Source organism: Colius striatus, chromosome 1 (genome assembly GCF_028858725.1).
Source record: "Colius striatus isolate bColStr4 chromosome 1, bColStr4.1.hap1, whole genome shotgun sequence".
NCBI lineage: Eukaryota > Metazoa > Chordata > Aves > Coliiformes > Coliidae > Colius > Colius striatus.
The window spans coordinates 30,724,067-30,745,037 of record NC_084759.1 but is presented as its reverse complement, the minus strand read 5'-3'; the positions used below and the strand labels follow the sequence as shown (position 1 = coordinate 30,745,037).

The window sequence follows — 20,971 nt, the reverse complement described above, 5'->3', positions numbered from 1 at the left end:
TCTGCATAGATATCTATAATTGCTTACATACATAATAGTATAGGTTAAATGATATATATTACCTCACAGACACTTGTAAAGTAAGATTCTAACTCACAACACAAACTCTGATTCAGTTTGATCTAAATATTTACTGGAAATATTAGCTAGGCCTCTGATTCACTAGAACCACACTTAAAAAAATTCATTAGATAATATACGCTGAGAAATGCCCAGATATGTGACAGATAAATTACTTTCATTTGAACACATGTAGTGTATGAAAGGAATTAATTCAATAAACACTGTGGCTCTCATCCTGCTAAAGCATATGTGAGTCCCAGTGAGTTCATTGTAACAACTAAAATTATTGATGGGCAAAAGTGTTTGCAGATCAAGGCTATATACGCGATTTGGTTGTTACGTTATGATAATTTCAGATCTACTATTTCACCATAAAATCTGACAAGGCAGAGTCATTTATGAGACATAAATATAGAGAACTGAATTATAGAGAGTCCTCTACATACATAACAAGATCAATTATTAATTAACATTTGGGGATGAAGATATGTTACTATGGAGAAATTATTTAAGGTACCTATTGACAACACTGTCCATGGTTGAGGTCCTTTCAGTTCTCTCCATATGGGCTGCTGTGATTGAAACACATCACCCCAGCAACAGCCATGTTGTGAGTACAAGCTATCCACTTGCAGATACTGCAAAAAGGAATCCCCCTTGTCCTCCCGTCACTGTTACAGAAAGTTACTGTAGCTGGAAGAAGGCAAACCCATGCATCAGGTTGACCTGTTTAACAGAAGATATTATCTTACCCCCTGACTGCTACCATGATTCAGGTAGAGAATTACCTTTTGCCAGTCAGATCCTGTGCTGAGATAGTCAACAGAGCTCTGCTGGCATTATGGAGCTGTACATGGAGATTTAAACCCATATTAGCCCCATTTCCTACACTCAAACCAGATCCAGACCAGCAGTAACCCAGCACATCAGACATGTAGGGTAGACCTCAGCTAACTTAGACAATTTAAAAAGCTAGGACTGAATTTGAGCGTGCTATCTAGGCCTTCCCAGCAGCATCTTTTCTTCTTTGTGGACTTAAACAGGGTAATTCATCTCACATACTATATGTAGTGGGCTTATGTGGCCAGGTTTTGGTAGCAGGGGGCTACAGGGGTGGCTTCTTTAAAGATGCGCTGCTGGAAGCTTCCCCTGTATCTGACAGGGCCAGTGCCAGTCAGTTCTGAGATGGACTTGTCACTGACCAAGGCCAAGCCAATTAGCGATGGAGGTAACACTTCTGTGACTAATCTATTGGAGAAGGGGAAGAAGTTGCTGCACAGGTGCTAAAACTGCAACAGCAGCAGAAGGAAGCCATAATGTGAGAACAACATCTCCATAGACAGCAAGATCAGTTAGGAATGAGAGGAGGAGGTATTCAGGCACTAGAGGACAGATTCCTCTGTGAACTGTGGTGAAGACCATAATGAGGCCCTGCCCCTGCAGTCCATGAAGGCCACCAAGGGAGCAGAGATCCACCTGCAGCCCAGGGAGGACCCTACGCCAGAGAGGGTGGATGCGCAAAGGAGGATATGACCCAGTGGGAAGCCTGTGCTGGAGCAAGTTCCTGGCAAGACCTGGGAGCCCATGGAGAGAGGACCTCACACTGGACCAGGTTAGCTGTCAGGACTTGTTGACTCTGTGGGGGACCTACACCAGAGTGGTTTGTTCCTGAAGGATTGTTTCCTCTGTGGATGAGACTCGTGTTGGGACAGTTTGTGAATTGCATCCCCATAGATAAGACTCATGTTGGAGAAGTTCATGGAGGACTGTCTCCTGTGGGAGAGATCCACTGTAGCTGTGCGATGTGAGGAGTCCTTCCTCTGCAAGGAAGCAGCAGCAAAGTCCATCTGCGATACGCTGACTGTAAAACCCCTATTCCCAGTCCTCCTGTGCCACTGGGGAGGAGGAAGTGCAAACTTGGGAAGAACAGAGAGGTGTTTTAAGATTCAGTTTTTATTTCTTATTTCCCTACTCTCTTTTGATTGTTCGTTTATAAAAAAAAACCCCTATTTCTCAAGTCAAGTCTCTTTTGCCTGTGACAGTAATTGCTGAGTGATCTCCCTGTTTTCATCTTGACTCATGAGTTCTGTGTTATATTTCTCTCTTATCTGTCCAGTTTAGGAGGGGGAGTGATAGAATGACTTAGTGGGCACCTGGAACCTAGTCAGGGTTAAACCACCACACCACAACACCATGGGTTCATCTCACTGAACCGTGGACATCTCCTTCTGAGTAACTCACTCTCAGCTCCCTTCATTAACAGAGGGAAACATTTTTAGGCTGGGATGAATCTGATATTTTTGCATGTCTATTTACAGCTGAGATGACTCTTGTCCTAGAAATGTCTGTTTGTCTCCATTAACTATGCAGGGTGACTAGCTCACATTTGTGTGACAAAAGCCATCTCACCTACGTGACAGCTTCATTAACAACAGTGTTTACACTGAGCAAAATAAAACACAGATATCAAATGTTTACTAAAAACAAATTTTGAACAGACTAATATTTCCATAATTAAAGACATAAATCTCAATGCAAGGCAAGATTAATACTCACCTACTCCATGCTTTCTGGCTGAGTTTTGGGGGCAATGTGATTGTACAGGAGCAAGGGACATTTCTGAACAGCAGCCAAACTTGCTCTGTGTCCCATCTTCAACAGTCTTTGCTGGAGGAAATTTTTCAAAGAAATACAAAAAACTGATTTCTGATAATCTTCTCTCCACAGGCAAAGTCTTTCTGACCCCTAAACAGCCAGAAATTAGCTCAAACTGTGAAGCATAAAAAATTAGCATATCCTTACTAATGTGTTTTCACTAAGTGTTATAACACTGGAACACAAATTTATGGATGCCTCAACTTTATCTGAATAGAGACAGTCAAGCTATTGATTAAACAATACTTTGAAGCAATGAGTCCCCCAATCTTAGGAAGAAGAATTTACATTAAATTAGCATTAAGTAAATAACTCAGGTTTGCCACATCCCAATTCAAGTCTTTATACCTGAATTCCAAAAAGGGCAATGAAGATAGAATAAAAGAGAGGATTGTTTTCCATAATGCTGTGTCCATGACCTTAAGCAGCTCACTGGAGACACTGGTGAGCTGGTCTGCAGGTGATCAGGTCATCTCTATCTTCATTTGGCTTCATTTTGGTGAACCAAAATGTCCCTTAAAAGCCTTCTCTTGTATTTTCCATGCAGCTGTCTATTACTCTCTTTCAGCGTTTGTGGCTACCATAGGAATAATGCACTTTCCAAGGTGGATAATAAAAACTACAAAAGGAATCAGCTCCAGATGGTTTAGAAAATTGATGCCTTCACCGTCACCTTCCAGCTATTAAAACTTTCCAAGACAGAGGAGGTAAGGGTAGACAAAGGAGAACATAGTGGGAAATACCAATGAAATGTAAGCATAAATGCCATTAATACATCACAGGCCCAGCACATAACTCCACAGAGTAAGTCCCAGAAAGACAGTCCTAATCGATAATATATACATAACTCCTCAGAATTTGCTCATTTGGTTTTGAACAGTATGGAACCCCTCCCTAACCTCAAAGCGCTGTCCAATTACTCTTTGTACTATGTAAAGTACATATTTGGACACGTTGACTTCTCTAATTAGTCTATAAATACTTGACTTTTACCCACTGCTTTGGTAAGTGTGATAATTGCTGGGGAAAGGCCAAAACATTTATGGTCAATCAGATGATGAGAAAAGGAATATGGCCCCTTCAGTGAGTAAAATGTAAGGCATTCTGTGGCAAGGCAGAAGCTATTAGCAGGATCAATATTTCTCCTAGTACCTTAATAAATCATTATATCAAAGAACAGTTGCAGGATGAAGAAAATCTCATTCTACCAACAAGGATGCTTCCGAATCAGCAAATAAAACATCATTTAAATTACAAAGACCTAATTGGTGTACAAAGGCAAACGGTAGGCACAGAATACAGTCCTCTGATGCTAGGCATGTAAGCATTTTGAATCATTAGTGAAGGAAGAAAAGCAGAAAGATAAAGAAACAGCTATGCTAAGAGCTCCACGTGCATAATTTGCAAATAGGTAAATATGCATGAACCCGCCACACCGTAGCTGACTGATGACACTATGCTTGGTGTAGATATCATAGGTGGCAGAAACAGAAGAGCACTTGGAAAACAGGATGGCCTTTGGTATCTTTACTATTGAACTGAAAATAAATCCCTTGCTATTATTTGCACTGAGGCTTTTTCCTCCTTTTCTCCTTCGCTAGGTAAGAAAAAATTAAGATTTGTAAACATTAGAGTGAGGGAAGGGAAGAAATATTCTAATGGTTACTTTCAAGCAGGCAAACTTCTCCTCTCAGCAGACACAGCACATCACTGCTTACCCCATATAGCTATGTTTACACGTAGCCCTATAGCTCTCTAGGACACATGACCAAGAAGGAAACTCTGAGTAGAGCTAACTGGAGTTCTGTCCACATAGGGGTTAGGGGTTAACAATCATATACACATCCAACACAGCAGGTAACTCTCCTAGTATACAGATACGGCTGTGAGAAGAAGATAACGCATGCCAAACTACTTCATATGGCATTGCAAACCTACAAGTTGCTATGATGCACACCAGTACACAACCTGGGAGTAGTCAACACTACCTGTTTTCAGAAATACCAACTCACAGCACTCTTGATTTATAGTGTTAACTTTCAATCTAATAGAGAAATGACAAAATCTAGTGGGGAAAGAGTCACTAAAGTAACAACTACATGAATTCCCACCAGGGGAAAAATGTAATACACTGTCATAACCAGTATTCAGATTTATTCTTTTGTTTGAATAGTCTGGATTTAGCACTTTACTGAAGAGTTATTATAGAAAAGCAAATGCCTCTCAGTTGTTTAGTCATTACCTTTGATCCTTGTCACAGACTTGGAAACTTGTTCCTAATTTATTCAGAGGCAACAACTGTTGACTTTGTGAAGCAAAGTCAATTGTTAAAGGAATTTAATCATGGAAGTCAAAGTGGATACTCTTTTGTTCTCTAGTTCATATTTCATACGCTTTTAATTCCATATAGCTGACAATTTAGAAGGTCAACTGTCATATGGCTGGAAAGCTGACATCTCAAGAAAGTAAACAATGCCTGAAGAGGAGGGAAGAATCAGCACCCTGTTGCTACATGATAGCTCCTCTCCCACTCCAAGCCAGCATAGATCTTACCTGCCTGTCAAAATTCTCTGGAAAGGCAAGGCTTGGGCCATATGGCAATTGACCTTATGATGTGCTGACTGTATGCATTTCCAAAATACATCTCCATCTTTGAGTTAAAGCCATACGTAAAAATGAACAATGCCCAATTGTTTTAAGCTCTCCTCTCTCTACAGATGTATTTATTTTCTCAAACTGTAGTTTATTCCAGAAAGTAAAGTGGATTGGTCTCTCCAGAAGTTACACCTTGAATCAATTTGTTTGCTGATCCCTCTGTTGTAGAAATCATATCAATCCTTCTTTACAGCTGTAGTAGTAAGGAAACTGCTATAGTTTATATACTTAACTGCCTAAAGGCCTCCCAAGGGTTCTTCCTCTCTTCCCAGGGAGATTATGCATTCTTCCCCTTATCTCATGCCCACTAAGACATATCAACATGGTATCTCTCCTATCAGCCCAGAACTATTTGAAAAAGAAACTGCAAATACCCTTTTTGCCTGCATCCCAAAGTATCACTTTTCAATTGACATGTATCAGCTTTGTAGACTATAAACCACTTGAAGTAGGAACTACTCTTATTTGTTTATGTCCTTAGTGTCCTAAAGGCATTATTAGCTTTATTCATCAAATTATCAGCAGCAGAGGGTATCGTTGTGTGCACAACCCAAACTTTAGCAATCATGTCCAATGGGATCATAGGGGGAGGGCTAATGGAGCCTGTGCGCCCTTTCAATTCTATTGTCATAAACCTTTTCTTTTTCCAGTGCAGTAAAAAGATACACTAACTCTTCAAACAAATAACCAAGAGCTATTGGGATGGTGGTAAATGGATTCAGCAAAGACCCAGGATTTTCTTATTCTACTCAGCCTGAACAATTAATTAACAGCCTCCTTCTTTGTCATTAATTTTGTTGCCATAGTAGCCTCTGTAAATGGTTTCTAACAAACAAGGAAGATTTATCTTTCTCATTCTAAATTGATCAGAAAACTAATGATTTCACATTCATTTTTGTTTCATAATGACAGGTAGAGCACAGTGAGTCATTGCAACAGGGTCTTCTGAGAAGGATAAGGTGTCAGTTATCTTAAAAAGCAATCTCAAAAAGCAGATCCAGAGATTAAAAGGAAAGTGCCACCTCTGTGAAAACAAAAATACTGTCTCCAAAAGAAATATTAACAAATGACAACAATTTATAAATAATAAATAAAGAAAAGTTTCTAGATTTTTTTTTTTAACTCAAGCATATTTTGCTTGGATATAAATACTTCCATGCACTTTTTTTTTTTTTTTTTGTTCCAAATCCACAGTTGATGAGAGACTGAGGCAGAAAAACATTGTAACAAAAATTCCTAAAGAACAGAGTTAAAATTAATTAGTTGAAATGGAGGAATTTTTCATCCACTTTAGGTTGCTTGGATTGGAAAGAGAACAGCAGCCCACAGGGGAGAAGCGAGGAGGAGGTACACGTCTGCAAACTAAATGCAGAGTAAGTTCTGGCCGTCATCATGTGCAAGGGGTTTAGACATGTTTAGAGAACTACAGGCTGCAACCTGCAAATTGGATCAATATGTTTCTTGCCTGATAAATTCCAGGAGGGAGATAACGGGTCCATTATTGGAAAAGATTGTTGTTGCCTTTCTTCTAGAGGACAAGGTGACAGATTATCTTAAAGCAGTAACTGCTCTTTGCTTCTTCACAAAACCATGCTTTGAAAACAAGAGTCATTTCAAACCTTGTCCAATCTATAATCTGTCTCAGTTGAAGAAGAAGGGAGCAGGAGAGCAGAGAAGAGTTTGAGCTTGGCAATGTAGTCAAAGTACTCAGACTTCCTTGATTAAGAAGTGAGTAATAATCTACAGGTACGAAATGCTCTGGTCACATCAGTCAACTCTTTCCATCAAGGAAAACAAAACAATCATGAAAGCAATGGGACTTCTGTTCCTCATATATATTAGTCATTTCCTACAGCTAAACCCAAATGTCCTTTTCGTACACTATTGATGAACAAATTAATTGACTCAGCTACAGACCACAGCACAGTTAAATTTTATTCAGATCAAATTGCTTTGTTCTTCACCTCTTGAAAGACCTAAAGGGCAAGTTTTTGGCTGTCTCCCATACTGCTGAAGGAATATGAATTCCAAAGTGCTGGGAAGACCGCACGACCACAAAAGCTGGGCTGCCACAAATACAGAATGACACCAAGAATGATATGCAAACTTCCTGATCTTTTTTCAGTAAAAATTATTAGAATAGTTTACACATTCCATTTTTTGTTCAATTGTTCAATTTCAGGCTGATAGGGTGAAAAGTCCTACAAGCTACCAAATTGTGGATATAAAACATGTAGAACTAAGAGGACTAGGAAGTAGGGATGTACCTTTGTGATAACAGAACTGCAGTGAGGGATATAAAGCCCTAGATGTTGCTGAGTAGACCAGGGCCTTATTCTTGACCCATTTCCCATTCCACCACATCTCCTCATCTGCCTCAGTTCAAGCATTTGCCTGGTCATGCCCAAAATCATACTAGGGTCATTAAAGAAAAAGAAAAATAATTTCTAAAATGGTTCTTTCAATATGAAATATTTCTCAGATGCAATTTAGAATCTGACAAGCCACTAAGCTCAGCCAAAGGGAGGATAACCTTTGGTGATGAGAGTGGAAATGAGAGCTTCAGGGCAGCATGCTCTGAGATCAGATCTGTATAACATGGTATCAAAATAATATAAAAATGCAGCTTAAGAGCAAAGAGCAGGTATGATTTTCATTCTATCTGGATATTTTTAACTCAATCTCTGTCTGTCCATCTATTACACCTTTATTGTCAGAGCTGGGGCAGCAGCAAATTTCAATGCACTTTCAAGCCAGCATAAAAGTTGGAGAGAAGTCACGAGAGGTAATTTCATTACTAGAAGTTTAATGAAAACCAGCAGCTGGTCAGTGAAGTAGCACACAAATTACTGTCTGTGGAGAACTAGGCAGTCAGAGCAGTCAGCAGAAACTCTGCCTGGGAAAAGACAATGGGCAGGAGTGGGGAGACCAGCTGGCTGGCATGGATGTGCCTCCACAGTATGGGCTGCCCCATACCTGCAGAGACACGAGGGGCAGCCAGGAAGCTGAGGTAAGAGTTTCAAGGGACAACAGACATTAATCCTTCTTCACTGTTCCCAGGGATCTGTTGTGCTTTCAGTGTTGGGCAAAGCCTACCACAGCACGTGCCTTGCATGGCTCGGTGTTGACACCAGCCTGCTGGGACCACACTGAGACAATTCAGGATTGTTCTGCTCAGGGTCAGAGGCAACTGGAAGCCACATAAACTTAATAGAACTGCTGAGACCAAGCTAACTGCACTGAATAAGAGCTAATAAACACTGCCAATTGTGGTAATTTACTACCTAGTACTCAGTATCATTCTAACTGTGCAATACAGTTTCTGGTTGGCTTGGAAAACGGTCAGAGAGAACTCCTGTTGATCAGTAGAGAGCTGTAGATATAAATCCTTATCTGTAGGTCTGTGGACTTTCACTGAGTACCTGAATCCTGGTGAATTGAAATATGAAGGAAGCATTTGAAACTTTTGGGAAAATTTTGCAAGAAGGAGTACAGAAAGAGAGTGAGGAATACACTCTGGACCAAGGCTATAGGCTGGTGAGTTACAGTTCCCTACTGGCAGTGCCAGGCAAAAAGTCTGTAGCCTGAGCACATACCAGGGGGTGGGGGAGGATCTTGGGATTGCAGAGTACAGTCCAGGTTTGATTTAGGCTCTGTAGTCTTAAACACATCCTGCGCTCAGTCCAGTGAGTGCTCTGGGTGTGCAGTGAAATGTCAAAGAAGCAAAAAAAATGCTGTCATAAAAGACACTCACATAGAGTTGGAAGGCTTTTTTAATTATAATGTAAAGACATTAAAGTAGAACATTGCATTTGACTGTCAAATGCTGACTTTTTTTCTGAAAGCCTGTCCTGTGCCATTGGAAGCTGCCTGCTTGTTGTATGGCTCTTGACAAACTTACCAACAGAAATCTCAGCTCAATTGAACCTACAGATGGAGCTATAGAAGTGGAAAAATCAAAGATGTATTAATGGAGGAAGGGCTTCAGGACTATTACAAAACCTGGAGGCAAAGGTCTCTTGCATTAAAGAGGAATACTCCTGGAGGGTTTATATAAAGATCAAAGGCTCAGAATGTTCCATATCCCAGAGCAAGAGAACAACCAGCTCTCTCTGTGTATCTACATCTCATTGAGACCAGATAGTGCATTTGATCGATCTCACTCACGTGTGAGTGACATGAGATCCTGACAGCAGGTCAGAATTTTGGCCAGGATTTAGGAGACATTGTTGAACAGTTCACACATACCAAAAAACAAACAAACCCCCAAAACAAACAAACAAACCAAAAAACCAAAAATAAATTAATATTTGACAATGGTATTAGAGTTCATCGAATAAGAAGAAATGGCTTTAACCTGTTACTCTATAATCATCTCTTTTCCCTTCTCCCCTTGTTTCTTTGAGACCTCAAAATAGGTAAAAAGGCTTTGTAAAGAAAGAAGAATAAAATAGAAGAACACTTGAGATGTCTCATGAAGTTAAAGAAACACAGAACACTATGATTAAGTACACAATTGAAATGGTAGCCTTCAAACATAAAAGAACAGAATTATCAAGAAATTAAGTCTCTAAGTAAAACACATGATGTCAGTCAATTTTATGAACAAGATGCCATATTTCAGACTCAACTCTCTCCTGGATTTAACATATGACCTTTGCTTTCAAGATCCTTGGTGCCTCTGAAATGATTTTTCTTTAGTCTCTTTGGTGTTAGTTCCTTGTTATTAATTAGATCAAGTCAGGTTTCCACTGAGACTGTAAGAATAGGGACATCTGTGTGTTACCTGTCAAGTACTGCTACAAATGCCTACAATTGCTCTTGTAAGTCTAGTGCCTCTGAGGAGTCCCATATTATGAAAATTGTACACTGTCTTTCGAAGCGCTAACTCTAGTCTGTGTAACATTGCAATGTACGTTTAGTAGGAGGATGCAAGAGTAGAAAACTTTCCTAAGAAAACCACTAAGTGAAATAGAAAGAATACCACTATTAGCAGAAATAAGATGGTTTGCTTCTCAATAGCAGGATCAGATGTTTGAATGATCAGCTGCAATCTCAGAAAGCCACAAAAACTGACACTGAAGATAAAGGAGTAGAAATTCAGGTCATAATAGGAAAAAAAAATAGAGATAACTGGGATAAATTCAAATTTTATAAATTTGATGGGCCTTATGAATTTCACCATAGAATATGTAGATAACTGACTGAGAGAATTTTAGAGCTGTTGGGAATTATCTTTGAGAGGTTAAGTCCTATACAGTAAACTCAGTAAATGCTCAATGAGAAATAACCAAATAGGTTTAGTCTTGCTAAGAAAGATCTGAGGTTATCCAGTGGATAGAGCCATTGTCACATATGTATAAATGTCAGATTGGAAATATAAAGAAAAATGTTATCTGCAAGACTCCTTTATTACTTCACTTTGGAAAGACTTCAATCATAACCTGCATTGTTGGATGACACATTTTAAGCTGGATGTGACTGATTGACAGAGAGTACGAAACATGACAAAAAACTGAAGGAATAAGTTGTTGTTTAATGTAAAAAAGACTAATTTGGGTAAATATGACAAAAGATCCTGAAAATATTAAAGATTATTGCAAAGAAAAAGGGAATAACCCATTCTTGATCATTGCAGGTAGGACAGAAAAGAAAAAAGGAAATTTTCTAATGGTAAGGAAAATTAGGCCTTGGAATGAACTGCCCGGGGAATCCCCACCAGTGGAGGCCCTTAGAAATGGGTTATCCACAGCTCTAATGGGAAGAGTGTCAGTACAGCTCATGCAGCTTCACTGCCCTGAAGCTACTTGCTAATTTTCCGTGGTTCTAGGAAAAAAAGGTTATGGCTAGTTAGCTGGAGAATACTTTTTTTTTAGTTTTTAGGCAGAAGTATGTCTTACCCTTTCCTTGGTTAATTTTTAATAGTGTTCTGAAAGTTTAAGAGTGATGTGACCCAAGATATTCTTTCATCTTTCTACTTTCGTTTTTGCTGTTTGAGCAAACCGCCTGGTCAAGGTTTCCTCTGATTCGTATAAAGCCTCTTGAACACAATATTCAGTGGTCTTCTGGTTGGTTTTTATTTTTTTTCCAAATGTGGAATCGATGACTTTAAGTAGGAAGCTGCCTACAGCCACTATTGGATCATTTCCTCCATATAGTCAGCTGTTGATGTGGTCTCCTTTAAGTTTTGCTTTTTGCTTTTTTCACTTGTGGCATCTAATAATCAATTTGTCTATATACTCCCCTTTCTGAAATGATATTGACCTAGGAATCTAAGTAATTCTGGATCGGTATTTTAGGATTCTCCATTCAAAACTGCTATGTGTGTTACACTTCAAGCCAGAAAGAAGGCTGAAGCTTTATCAGAATCAAAGCTTTGCCTTACTATTACTTATTATATTGATTGAAATTTGCTCAGCTTTGAGTTCTCAAGATGAACAAAAGTTGCTCCTGAATTAAGCTGGTGTCAAAAAGTTTTTACACGGCACATGGCAAGGAGATAAATAATAATCACAGGAAGCTTCTAATGGTGACAGCACTGCAAATATACTCCCTGCAGGATCAAACTCACCATCATTTAGAAATAGTATGGCCAGCAGGACCAGGGAACTGATTGTCCTCCTGTATTCAACACTGTTGAGGCGGCACCTCGAGTACTGTGTTCAGTTCTGGGCCTCTCACTACAAGAACATTGAGATGCTGGAGTGTGTCCAGAGAGGGGCAATGAAGCTGGTTGAAAGATCTGGAAAACAAGTTTGATGAGGAGTGGCTCTGAAGGAGCTGGGGTTGTTTAGCCTGGAGAAGAGGAGGCTGAGAGAAGACACTCTACAACTACCTGATAGGAGATTGTAGCAAGGTAGGGGTTGATCTCTTCAGTAACAAGTGACAAGACAAGAGGAAATGGCCTCAGGCTGCACCAAGGAAGGTTTCATTGGATATCAGGAGAAAATTCCTCACTGAAAGGGTTGTTGAGCATTGGAACAGGCTGCACAGGGAAGTGGTAGAGTCACCATCCCTGGAGATATTTAAAGGATGTGTAGATGTGGCATTGAGAGACATGGTTTAGTGGTGGACATGGCAGTGCTGGTTTAACAGTTGGACTCAACAATCTTAAAGACCCTTTCCAACCTAAGTGATTCTACGATTTTCTCTCAAGTACTCAACTTTAAAAAAAATGTAAATATTTCAATTTTTACTATTTGAACTGGTAGTCTTTCTGCATATTTTTAGCTAAAAAGTAGGAGAGGAATGACTTAAACCTGCTAACGTTGTATTTTGGTTGGTGCTTGGCTCTCTGAACACTCCTTGTTTTTTCAAGTAACACACTGCAAATTTCAATGCTGGTTCTGGAGCCTAGGGCAGTGACAGAGGATTTCTCCTCTCAACTGGAGAAGATATTTTTACTGCCTTTCAGAAGTGAAATCAATTCATATCTTTCTGTCTATGGCAACAGACTCTCACTGGAGCTGTAGCCTATGACTTATCTTGTTGTGACACCTGCTTTGGTCAAGGGGATTACTGATTACTCCTCTGGAAGGTGTCAATACTGATGATGTTCAGTTGAGCATCTGTCCTTCCTCTTCTATTATTATTATTCATGACATGTGATTGATTCTTCTGAGGGGCTTAGTAATAGAAAACTTAGCAGTTCTTTGCTGTCTTTCTTTTAAAGGGACCTGAATGGACAATTATTGTTTCTGAAATGTGCTACAGTCACCATTTCACCTCATCTATTGTTCAGATATCTCTGTGAAGTCACAATGTGGGCAATAAAAAGGTGCAAGATCTGTCATTATCCATATGCTGAGAGCTATCAGTTGCACATTTATTATCTGCCCAACAATGTCATTCATTACCTAGTATCATACTGAGAAGAGTTTAGAGTAGAGAAGAGAGAAAAAACACTAACAGTGACTCCACCTAGACAAAGCTGAGCTATGAAATAGATTGCAGACATTTTAATTGAGGGTATACCTCCATAATTAGTTATCGAGCTTCTAAATTCTGGGCTGATATTACATAATTTGTATCCATCTGAAAGTCACACTGACTACATTCAGCTGCTTAATGCTGCCCTTGAGACAAAAGCTAACAATACATGGAGGAATGCAGGTACATTGGAGGCAGATAGAAAAAAAAAGGGTTTTGGAATAGAACCTACAGGGTCTGCAAATGCTTATCCTGAAAAACAGATAAACAAATGAAATCAACTACAATGTAAAGCCATTTTTCCTTTTAATATTTGAGGGATTATCATAAAGAAAGTTCATCTGACTGTTCTCTATCTTCACTATACATAAGACAATAAATGGCTTCCTATGGAGCAAATAAAGCATAACTTGGATTTTAGAAATACCCCCTAAGTGTTGTGTAGCTCTGGGAGAGATTATATCGGGTGTCACTGAAATCTTTCTCTCTGGAAGATTAGATAAACATCTCTCATAGTTTATCTAAACATCTGTGCTCTTGCTGGTAACACAGTCAAAGGAGCCAAATTATCTTTGGTGTCCCTAAGGCTGTTCTTGACTCTTGACACTAAAGATCTCCCTTCTTTTTATGTAATGCCCTAGGAGTTAAGATCAGCAAAGATCATAATCTAATTGCCATTTTAAAACAAGAGATGATGGGCACTGGAGTGAGGCTAGTGAAGGGCCCTACTCCTGATCTGAGAATACGGACACTTTTCATAGTTTGCAGTCTCTCAACTGATAAGATTAAACAACAGGGAAATATTTAAGGATGCTTCTGGGTTGTTCCTCCAGCAAAGGAAGCACTCGCCAACAACCTAGAAATTCCTTGGGAACTTAAAAACACAAAAGCCAGTGAAAGATCAATCTGCTGCCTGGGTTGGTTGGTTTGTTTTCCCTGCATTCATATCAATTTCAATGTTTTACAGAAGCCTCCTCTGGTTACATCTCTTAGTCAGGTGAACAAGCCATCATTTTGTATTTTCTAATAATCACTTGCACCTTGTCTTGCTGAAGTCAGATGGTTACAGACCCTCTGAACCATTACTCAAAAATTTAAAAAGGATATATGTGTTTGCATTATCTCGCACATACAACTCATGATTTGGACAATAGGCTTTACAAACTCAGTCTTTTTATGATTTCTGTTCTAATAAAATGCAGTTGTGCCTCCATGAAAGCTTCATGAGATTTACCTTCCCCACCCTCCCATTTTATTCTGCCACTTTTCCTTTGAGCATCTAGCTTATAGATTTTCTCCATCTACCAGGCTATTTGGTTTCCATCTGTTGAATAATTCAAATATATGCATCAAATGCATACATGGCACATTTCCAGGTAGTACCATCCCCTTTCCTTTCTGTCTTTTCATAGCTGGGTAATTTGCATACAAGGTGCACAAAGATAACACGCTCCCACACGGTGCTGGTTTGTGCATCAGCTCCCACTGCGTCCCTCTTTGCAGACCTCCTGCATCGCGTGCGAGCGGCCAATTCATCATTGCCCTCACAGCCTCTGGCAGGACAGCTGAGCCCTGAGCAAAGCCTGGAGGCGTCGAGGGTTTGGCCTCTCTGGTAGCAGGGCTTTGAGGCATGCATGTGCATCTAACACAGTGGCAGCAGGGCTCTCCAACCCCACGTGCAGCGCTGCTACCGAGATCAAAGGTGTGGTTGCCGTGTTTATATGCTGGAGTGGGAAAGTGCTCTCCCTAGGCTCTTACCCTTTTTTCATCTCCTCCCTAATGACTTTTGACAGATTGGTATTTTGCCAGTATGTTTTCATTACTGAAGAAGCAGCAAGACAATGGAGTAGCACTCTCTCCACTGAAATCCCTAAGAGTATGCCATTGCCAACTGTGTGCCCAGATAGCTGTAACAGGAGGGCAGGACAGAGGAGCCCAGCCCCAGGAGATGAGGTTTCCCATCCCATGTGGCAGCCATTAACTCTTTATTTTTCACTATTCCCCCTAAAAACAAGACACTTGTTTCACCAGTGGTATGCTAAGGTTTGAAGACACCTAGAGAGGCATTTGGAGAGATGCACCATTTAGTGACCCCAATAGAAAAAAATAAGAAACTCCAGCAAAAAGTGAATTAAACTCCAATGAAGCAAGAACAAATAACAAAGATGTCAGCAAAAAGGAGGCTTCTCTAGAGAATGGGCAAAGGATCGTAGGTGAGAAATAAAAGAGAGTTTAAGAAAGTGAGACATACACAAGAGGAGGAGATACTTATGAGAAAAAAAATATACATGAAACCTGCAGTGAAAGGCATGGGATAAATGAAAGCAGCTGACCTGGACTAAACTAACTAATTGGTTAGATAAGTCTCCTATTTTCCTTCAATGGCAATACCAGATGCTACAGAGAAGCGGTACAAGAGATACCTCCACAGCTGCAAGAGCTTCACCCAAACCCAAGCCTGAGGGTCAGTGAGTTCAGCCTTCAGTCAGGCAACTGCTGCGTAATTGCTTTGTAACTGTGTGATATGAAAAAATATATCTGTGCTGGCATTCTTATTGATGTAAATATCTATTTCTTGCAAAGATTCAATGCAATACTTTTTGATAATACCTTGGGGCAATACTTTCCAAGGGGAAATTACACCTGCTATCTCCTTTTCAGTAGAAATGTCTTCCCTTTTAATTTAATTGGTTTACCTTTGCTTCTGCATTACAATGAAGGCGCAATACAGCCATACCCAAACTACTTTATGCCACTTAGCATGCAGATAGCTATTACATGCATGTATCAAATTCATATCGTATTTATCCTCTTTTTAAATGGCACAATACTAATTTGTATGTATACCACAAAGCTGTTATTCTTCAGGAACCAGGCTTGTGAACAGGGAAACTCTTAAAATGTGTTTTGGACAAACGACTTGCCTAAGATTTCTCTGCATAGCAGCTGTTGACTGCATTTGTATCAAACTGTTTAGGACACAGGCCCAATGACAGTTTGCTTCAGCAAATTTAGCAGTAGCTTCTGGAAGTCTTTGGTGAGCCGTCACTCAAACAACACTCACAGACAGGTCTGGAAAGGAAGATATTATAAAGCTGCTGCTGCTGCTGCTAGTAAAGGATTTATGACCCAAATGCCACATGCAACAAGTTTTCTACCCATATCCTAAGTGTCTTTCACTGTTTGCACTTCTTTGTCATGCCTCCTCACCTCGCCCAAAGAAAAGCACAGATTTTGCCCTAAGGGATATCATCATTAAAGAAAGAAACAGTGCAGTCAAAGCTTTAGCATGACACAGATCATTCAACAGTTGTGCAATTACTCTGAAAAGCTACTTATTTTTGAACACAGAGCTTTCACTCAGCACAGGCCTGAGGCATCACGATCAAATCTGTTTCTGCAGTATCTCAACCAGTCTGATCTAGGGCTTTTGCTCATTACAGAAGCTGTAGCCTTGTGTGAGGTTTACATCTAGGTTCAAAGAGTTTCTAAAGCATTTTGGAGCTGGGTTGGCTTTAAAAGGTATTACCAAATCACAATAATTTCCAAGAATTAATTCAAATTTATGTTGGATACTCTCAATTGCCTAAATCCATCCGGGTTTGTTTTTGTTTAAGGTTTACAAGTCACTTTCCCTGAAGAATTCCTACAGACTAATGGAAGAGTGAGTGACTACAGAAGCAGCACGGAAAGTAGTAATGCCCAAAGTGCTCTCAGGTAAACCAAGAGAATTAAATAGAGCGTATTCCAAACACGAACATTTTTGAGAAATATTATTTAGGGCCAGATACAACTCCCTCAGCCCCTGAGCATGATCCAATGGCAGGGTATGGCCAACCAGATGGAAAAGTTGCTTCCCATTGCATTTTCTGAACACAGTTATGTAAAAATGCTGTTCAATACTACCTTTGAAAGCAGTAAGAAACTAAGTTTTTCTCTGTTATATAGCTGCATAGAAAAACATATTGAAATGCAGGGGAGTGTTCTCTACCCTCTAAATCTTCACAATCGTGGGCCGCAGTATTTATGAAACTACCATTCTGGCTGACAAGGACATAGCATTAGCTACAGGCTCCTAACTGCTCCTTACCATCCTGACACTACAGGAGTCAAGCCATTATTATTCTGTTCTTTTTACAGTCTCTTAAATTTCAATGTTTTGGGTTTGGGTTTGTTTTTTTTTTTAAATTTTCTTAAACTTTCCATGAACCTGAGCTCCTCTTGACCCAAAAGCCCCAGTAATTCTGCTGTCTCCTTGCTAAGTGTGCATCTTGATACATCCACAGATACAGCTGTGGGACTGCTGCTCACATATGAACAACCTGGGTGGGAGCAATCGATTGCAGGGCCTTTTAGGGTAATGCAGCTTCAACACGTGCTGAAAGACATGGTGGTGAGGTGAAAACAACTTACAGGCCCGATTTCTTTCTGCAGTTCAACTCTGTAAACTGTAATAATTCACTTCAAAGGAAAGATGAATGTGTTGCTCTACATTTATACAATGGCAAAAGAACAAAGTCACGTCCTAAACATTTTGCAAGAAATAAAAATAGTTTTTCACAGCATTTGCTCTAGAATAAAATTATATTTTCATTTGGTTTGTATGCATTTGAGATTAAAGAGATGCTAAGTTGGCACAAGAGTCTACATGCTGAAATAGCCAGAATGCAATAGAGTTTACAGACCTGTATGAAGGAAGGTAACTTCTCAGTGGCCCCATCATGGTATTTCCAAAGGAATGTGACCAATTGTCATGGCCAATCCTGCAAGAAGTGGAAAGAATAGTTAAAACTAAAGAGTTTCCAATGGAAAACCAGATAAGATTGGCTGTCTCCTTGAATATGCCATGCTAAGAATCAGTGTAGAATTAGTTTTGAGGATGTTAAACATTTTAAAGTACAGAACTAGCAAGATCATATTTAAATATAACAAAGTCTAAGTTAAATAAAATATAAAATGCTAAGTTGTTTTTAAAGACATGTTATTGAAAACAGTCTTGATAAAAATTGAAATGAATATGTGGGATTGGATTGGAAAGAAAAGAAAAAAAGAGAAAATACTGCATCAATTTATATTCTCTTTGAACTGTCTGTAATACAGACCTTAAAGTGCATTTTCAAATATATAGCATATCAAAGAAGCAGACATTTATTTCTAGCCATGGCACTTCTAGGCTTTTGGTAAATGAAACCAGAAATAGTCTAGTGGAACTGTGTTGTGTGACAAAGCACGTACCAATGGGTTCTGCCCAACATCAGTAAACAATTGTTTTTTTTCCTTTCACTGAAGGAAAGAATTTCAGCAGTAAACAAACGCCTTGCATCTTGCATGAATTCTTCAACAGAGTCAAAGCAAACCTGTCTTTTCACACCTCCTGCATGTGCTATTCCAAGTCAAAATTCAAACTATATTCCCCAAGATCTATCAATTGCTGTTTTCGATTATGACAACCATGGTACACAAGGGACGATGATACACAAGACACTAAAGCTCTCTGTTATAATCCCCCTGGAATCCACACCCGTTGTTGTAAGGATAATTATCTGGGTATCCCCGAGGCCAATTTTTGCAGTTTTCATATAAAAATCACCTCTTGCATAAGACATGAAATTTAAAATCATCCCCTTCACAGATATCATTGAGTCACTCCATTACCTCTGGGACAGATATAAATTATGCATTCTTTGATTCTTTTTAAAATTTTAGATGCACAAGGGGACAGAGAAGCATCTAAATGGTACTAAAAATATAAGGCATTCAAGAAAGAAACAATAACTTGTATGGTATTAACTGCTAGAGTGCTCTGAAGGCTCCCTGCCTGGTCAAGAAAAGCACATAAAGCACTGAAACGTAACAGCGGGCTTGCATGCTAATGGCTGCTGGTGACAAGGACTCATTGAATGTCACTGCTTCACATACTGCGTACTGTTCATTTTTCTTATCTGTGTGACCTCTCCTTTGAAATGACTGATGAAACTCCCGTGAATTAGCATCTCCGCTTCTGGGCATTTGCCACCATGAAGGTATTCAGTAACATCTCTACTGAAATACAGAAATAAAGCAAGGGAAAAAAATAAATCATATCCTTAACAAACAAATAGTCACTATGTCTGTTAAAGCATACCCAGTGTATACTGCAAAAGGACTGCTTCTCTGAAGCTCCCTCGTCAGGTTAGTTTTTACCTTGATGCCCTTTAAGAGTATTGGCTTGTCACAGTACATGCATTCACTTTTCAGACTTGGCTAACATTTTCATAATTGGTGTGAATAAAAAAGGAATAGCTGTTACTGCAAGAATAAAAAAGAAATGTCTCTGTTCTGATGCCCTGCTGCTATGATGACCTATTTCACACTAGCATCTGTTCTCTTCTGATGAACCACTCCAGATGTAAGCTGGCAAAATAGCACTGCAAGTGTGTTACCCAGACATTCACTGAGTGCTGTAGATGTTTTCTTCCATGCTTCACATTTAATGTGTGCCTGATTATTTTTTTCCTTATTATTTCAACTACTTGGCCCACAGAATTTCCTATGAAGTCTGCAGAATCTGGGATCCAATCTGCAGCCATAAGGAGCAGTTCCCTTTCTGTGAGTGGGTTCATTAGTGTCTGGAAAAAACAGCCAAAAGAGTCTTGGTCTGAATTGCCAAAAGAAATGTAAACTTCAGTAATCTATTATGCCTTAATAGTATTTGCCTGAGGATTTACAACAACATTCATTTCAATTTCAAAATTACAGATGTTTGTAATATTCAGATGCATCAGTCTGACCAAAAATATTATGCCTGTTTTCTGCCTGAAGCCCTTGACCTGAATGAGGTTAGTGACAGGGATATGAATGACTTGAGCAGAAAACAAAACACGAAAGTAGTTTTATCGTGAGGTACAATATTTCTTCTGTCACTTAACCATTTTTTTTCCCCTCTCAAAATTACAGGGTAGACTGCAAATCTTCAAGGCTAGCAGCCACTAAGACAGCCTAAGTGCCATTTAAAAGAATAATAATTTATGAGATGCCTTGGTAGAATAGCAAAGGTCACAGAGAAGACTCCCCAGGGAGGAGAGAATGACAAAGGTTACAAAGATGACTAAAGACTCGCCTGCAGGAAGGGATTTTCTTGGAAGGAAGATGTTCTGTTGCAACAGCTTCATCCTACCTAACACGCAATTGTCTCATCCAAACAAACAGCTCATCTTTAAGTTAGCTATAAGGCGTTGCTTACAAAGCACGCTTCTGACATCAGTGGCTTAGCAGCCTGGCCACATAGTTAGGGCTCATTGAGGTGCTGTCAGATGGAAGATGCTGTGGCTCTGTCCCACAGAGCACAAGGGGGTGACTTGTGATTGATTTTATCACACCTAGGCAATCAAACTGGAAAAATCTCAAGACCCTTTGCAAACCAGTTCCCAAACAGATGCCTCTTTTGAGGCTGACAGTACCATTTGCAGACCTCTAACAGATCATCGCAGACTGGTGCAGTTCCTCTTAGAAGCAATGTGAAAAGTTGGTATACGAGGCGCCTAAGACACATGGTTGACACATTGCTCCCAGGCAGTTGTAAATATGCACACCAGCCATCATGCTACACAGCAGTTTGGGCTGCTTTTTCTTGTCACAGCTACAGTAATTCCCCTCCTTCAGCTGATGCATGTACAGAAAAAAAAAATAC

General features: G+C 39.6%; 1 protein-coding gene across 1 annotated transcript in view; it reads right to left on the bottom strand.

Moving 5' to 3' along the window:
- Nucleotides 1-18,031, bottom strand: part of ENOX1 (ecto-NOX disulfide-thiol exchanger 1) — a 262,050-nt gene extending 244,019 nt beyond the window's left edge. The window contains exon 1 of the mRNA XM_062020485.1: nucleotides 17,988-18,031. The gene's annotated coding sequence lies outside the window, so the exon portion shown is untranslated. The remainder of the gene's footprint in view (nucleotides 1-17,987) is intronic.
- Nucleotides 18,032-20,971: the final 2,940 nt, after the last annotated feature.